Raw genomic sequence first — 5,962 nt, forward strand, 5'->3', positions numbered from 1 at the left:
ATCTCTTTCTCTCTCTCTCTCTCTCTCTCTCTCTCTCTCTCTCTCTCTCTCTCTCTCTCTCTCTCTCTCTCTTCTCTCTCTCTCTCTCTCTCTCTCTCTCTCTCTCTCTCTCTCTCTCTCTCTCTCTCTCTCTCTCTCTCTCTCTCTCACACACACACACACACACACACACACACACACACACACACACACACACACACACACACACACACTCACACACACTCACAGACACACACACATGAGGCACCACCCTCCATGCTCTAAGACACTGCTTCAGCTCAGGAGACCTGTCTGGGCTGATGCAACAGCAGAACAGCTGCATGGAGGTGATACCATTCAAATGCCATAAGTCTCCCTCGTCCCATAAGTTGATAATTTCCCTGAGGTCAACTCAAATGTGCAATTTTATTAATCTGTCCAATAACATAAAAGGAGATCTCAAGTGCAAGTCTCGGCATGTAACTTCTGTGGTGGTAAAAAATATTTCTAATAACACTCGACTTGCCTGCCGTCTCTGCAATTTGACCTCTCTGGTTGAGGAGCAGACTGGAATTATCTGAGGTGATTCACTACCAGTACCAGTGCCTGGTAGTGAATGCATGTAATGTGCAACTGAGACACTAGATGGCAGTATAAACTAGTATTACAGTAAAGCACCTCAAGTGTGGTCAAACCATTGAACTTTTTTTCTTCACAGATCATCCATTTCTGACATGCAGGGGGTTAATGCAGTATTTAAGTCAATATGAAATATAACCCGGCTGGCAAACCATTTAACAACTCACACTTGGTTGCAAAACATCTGTACTTTGAAATACAATCACAAACGAGGCCGATCTTTGGGTTTGCCTGAGCATGAACGAGGAAGCATCCAAGCTCGGTTGTCCCTCTGATTTCAGTCCACACAAGTTTTACTCGCAGCGTTTATTTCAAGTTCTGTTCTACTCTTTCATATGGCAAGCCTGGGCATTCAGACGTCGAAAAGGAGGGACAGCTCTTTCTACAAAAGCAATCAACACAAGATAAAGGGTTGACAGAATGTGTCCTATTTCATCCACTTTCAGTTAGTGAGTTTAGGAGAGCGGCAGTGTCCACGTTACCTTGGAAGGCCCAGTCACGAGGGGCTGCTTAGTGTGGTGTTTTGTTTTTCTGTTCCCAGAGCAAGGCTGACTGATGATTCCAAACAATCTGTCTGCTCCCAACTTTCCCCCACTATTCTGCATTGCTAATCAAAGGCAGAAGATGCGACGGGACTTGTATCCCTTATCAAAGTGCTTGCAGATACACTCAGTTTACCTTCTCTGTCTCGCTCTTGGTTGTACCATATCTTATGTTTTTAACAGAGAACAGTCTGTACAGAGAAAGAACAAACTGAGAGCACTTTACTTTCAGACTTTGGGAAGTCAACCCACCAAGCATTTCTGACTCCGAAACCTTTGATTTGCATCACACGCTCTTCAGTGTAGTTTCAGTCATGCTCTTCATATGAAACGTTTTCATCCCAGGGGGTCTCTACACAGCTTTCCTCATCGTTCCCACTCCACGGGGCCTAGAGGAGATATGACTTCCTCCCCAGCCCCCATCAGAGAGGTTGTTCTCTGAGTGCCCTCACCCTGGGGCCACAGGGGTGATAAATGACATGCGAGTTCAGCCCAGCATACATCCACCACTTCCCCTGACCTCCCAGTGTAGGTCACCACCCCCTCACAACTGGCTGTTTGGACATTCACAGCAAGGCCGTCTCTAAATGTTCCTAAAAGAACAGCAATGTCACCCTGTGCCCGGTAGAATTCATCACAGAATATTTCCATATAGTCATGGAATTTTGTTTTGCTGTTTGACAAGCTTCCCTCTGAAAACAGACCATTTTGGGAAGTGGAATTTGCAATTATTTGACATCATAAATCAAATTCTCCCACAGAGGACAGTGAAGGATGTATAGTCTCTCCTGATTAACATGGATTATTCGACATCTTAGTGCCGAAGTCAAATGAGTATCAAGGGAGTCCCTTGTTGGCCATTGGCCTGCTGTTCTCCTCTGACTGGCTCAGTCTCCAGGGAGCCAACATGAGCTGGTGCTAGTGGAAAACTCCTATTAGTGTCCAGCAACAACTTTCCGTGAGTATGACTTAATGGTCCCTAAGACTCTGATACCCGAAGACAATCCATCACAACTGACCATAGTTTCTTTTTACTCGTTCCATGGAAAAGGCATGCAAACAGGGGTAGATGAAGATGACACTGGGAAACACATTAGTAGAAACACAAAACGTGAACTGTCAGGAACCTTCAATGAGTAAAGTCAGCTGAGGAGTCCAAGTCATCCAGTCTGAAAGAGGACTATGAAGAGCAACAGCTGTTTAGTCTGTTTTTTTCTGTTTCATTATGAACAAGATTTACTTTAATAGGCATTCTTTAAGAGCATGGTTTATATTCTTTTGATAGTGTTGTGTGGTCAGTGGTAAACAACATGGTTCCTCTATATCTGGTTTCAGTTGTCAGTGAGCCTTCTTTTCCACTGGTTTTAAAATGTTAAACCAGATGTGGTTCCACGTTATAACTCATTTGTTGTTGACTTCAAAAACTAGGTCAAAGCCTTTCAGAGTGTACTCACACTCTAAAATAAATTCAGAATGATGTGTTATAATCTAACTGTAATATTTACCAATTTATTATTACCTTATATTTATAATAAACTATTCATGTTTTTTATTAACAAACTTGCCTTTACAAAATGTCACCTGCTTACTTTGCAGTGAATACATGATTGAGGTTTACAGTATTTGGAATTGTTGTAACTTAAATTTGCTGGTGATTTAAGCCTCAAAATTTAGATTAGTTCCACAGTGGAGTAGAAGTGTATTGTCTTTCGTTCAACTGGTCTGGCTTGAGAGCATTTTTTTTCCTGGGATGATAATGAGATCTACAGATTTTCATTAAAGGCCTTTGATGAAAGTCATACTTTGTGATAGGTTGTAAATTCACAGCTGGATTCACTAAATTGAAAAGATACTGAAACACTTTTTACTCACTGTCTTTATGTGTTGACTCTTTCAACTCAAAGGGTGTGCAAATGAGAAGTAATTCAATGTGTCATGTAGTCCATGCTGTGACTTCATATCTCCCGGCATTAGAGAAAGAATTTGGACAAAGCTTGGAAACATTGAACCATCCATTTTGCTTGAGTCATAGATTAGCACACACATATTTGCAGCGATTGATAATGGAAAGCATACTCAAATTCTGTCCCCTGGAGTTTCCCTGAGACTCAATATTCATATCGGACCAAAATGTGTGAGTTTACTGTAATATACTGTACAGTATAATTTCATAACAAAGATGAGCACAGTTTTCCCTCAATATTATTTAAGGTTTGGAGTCATTAGTTTTTTTACATGTCACAGTTTGACTATATTGGCACACAACTCAACTCAGGCCCAAACCAGAGTCAATGTGCTGTCCAAGTTTAGAGTGCTTCACAGTTGGAGCCTGTGTCTGTATTCTTATCCTGCGATTTGTTGAACCTCAGTGGTTCTGTAACCATGGTAGTGATTGTGTTTGGCACTGCATTCCAAAATCCTTTTTATTTGCAATTAAGAGTAGCAGGATTACCTCAGTCCTCTCACACTCACCCCCTCTGACCCATACTCAGATTACATTTAAACAAATTATACAAGAGCATAAAGCACATTGGAAGCACAAAGATTGACAAAATGGATACAACTGTGGATCATTCCAATGAAGGTATTTAGCTAAACTTTTAGTCTGTCTAAACTATGCAATATGCTACTTTCTATGCACAAATGTAATGCGAAATTAATGTGGTTTGACTTGATGACGTCCCTGTTCCTATAAGGAAATATAGTTTTATACTGTGCAGGTCATATGTGCAGGTCGAATGAAAGTACCAAATTGGTGAATGTGAATACTAATAGCAGAAACTTAGTCCATGGCCTCTTCCTTTTAGACTATGTGGGGTTTTGCATACTAATTAGTCTGAATTGAGTTATTGTTCATGGAGGCAGTTTGACAAACGTCTTATTGATGTTGTTTGTGAGCTGGTTCTGTACTTCGGAATGGAGAATCAATTAGAAGGGGCAAAGTCTGCTCCCTGTAACCCCAAAACTTTTTTTTTTACTTCTTTCCTTTTTAAATCTGCAAGGTATTAGCACAGTGATTTATGTTTGTATAAAGTGATTTTTTGGCCAAATGTTCTTGAGATCTTGAAATCTTGAGAATTTGGAGAGGAATGTTTGGCAGCAATAAATCCTGCAAATGTTTTGCCTGTTAACCTTCTCTCTTAAGTTAAAAGAAGATATGTCCAACAACAGTTCCACCCTTCAAAATTGCTAACCTAGTTTTATATGGTAGTTCCTTGAGCTTTAACTCGGATTTGTAGCCATGTCACAGATTTCAGGATACAGAACAACTCTCGTACAACACGGTGGTTGAACAATAGGCCTATGGGCATCAATGGGAAATGCTGAACTGCGTTGTTGTTGCACCCTAGCTACAGTTGCATGTCTTCTGTCTGTCAGCTGCTGTTACTGTACCAGCAAGCTGAGCCCTGGAATTTTCCCAGCCAGCCTATTTACATAGACACATGCTACACAAAAGTATGGACAAGCAGTACATCCAGACAGCCTACTAAGCATGGATGGATCCTGGGTGTTTTACTGAGGATGGATTTTGGCCTCTGTTATTATAGCAGAAGAGTGGATTATCTTCTCCTTGTACAGCTCTGGATAAAATTGAGAGACCACTGCACCTTTTTCTTTCATTTTTTTTTTAAGTTGAGAAGGACAATTTTGAGTGAGGAACACTAAAGTAAAATTTAGGAGGCCACTGCAAATTTTATTCTTCTGTTCCTCACTCAACTTTTTAAAAAATGTAAGAAAAAGGTGCAATGGTCTCTACATTTTTTCCAGAGCTCTATGTACAACTTAACACCTTGTTTTGCACCAGTAATTACAGACTACATCAAACTCTCAAATACTAAAGTTGGAACCTCTGCCACTAAAAAGGAACTACACCATTGCCCTCAGTGTGGTTCTCTTACCACAACATCCAGTTGTGAACTGAGGGTTTTCCATCTCTCAGTCAAAGATAGGGGATATAGCTGGTGTCAAATGAATGCTGTCTGGATGCTGTTGTCCTTGCCATGTTGGGCGGAAGCCCTGTTTGACCATGAAGCGTCCCATTGAGAGCTAGCCATTTGGCGGCCTGTGAAAAGACTGTTGCTAGAGGGAGCTTGGGGCTCCTTGGATACCGGATACCAACGCTCTCGATCAATGGTGATTGGCATTGTTTCCATCCCTACACTGGCCCCAACTCTGTGAAAAGCAGGGAGATTGGAATTTACCCGAGTGGTCAGCCTGAAAGGACACACTGTAATCTTGATATCAAAACATGAAAGCAAGGAAGTCCACCAGTATAGGCATATCCGTAACTTATTAAATCACTTCTGTGATTATTATGTTCCTGTTCACAGAAGTTGAGATATTAGGCAAGAGTTAATGGATTTCATTAACTATTCAGCTCCCTAACCCCTGCAAGGGCAGGATGGGGCATTGGTCCCTTCTTGACACTTTTGCTAAGGATTGCACAACTGGCCTGATAAAATCTTATCAGGCTAGTTGTGGAGTACACATATAAGGCCTACTGATGTGTTCAAGCATTGAGAAACCCCAACACAACTCTGGAATAATCTACACTCTACATGATATAGTGCAGGTCGCTTTACTGACAATTATCAGACCCGTTTTAAAAACCCGAACCCGGGATCATTCTTTGGTAAAAGAAGAAAAGTCTCAAAGTTAGTTTCATCCTCTGCATGTATATTATCTTCACTAGCAACATGTTTTTTTACATGCTGCACACACGGGCTGAATGGGTGTTGCGAGACTAATTATGTCTGAGTTGAACGCCCTGTAAAACTTTGTCAATTTCCTCAGCAGATTGG

This window comes from Osmerus mordax, chromosome 2 (genome assembly GCF_038355195.1).
Source record: "Osmerus mordax isolate fOsmMor3 chromosome 2, fOsmMor3.pri, whole genome shotgun sequence".
NCBI lineage: Eukaryota > Metazoa > Chordata > Actinopteri > Osmeriformes > Osmeridae > Osmerus > Osmerus mordax.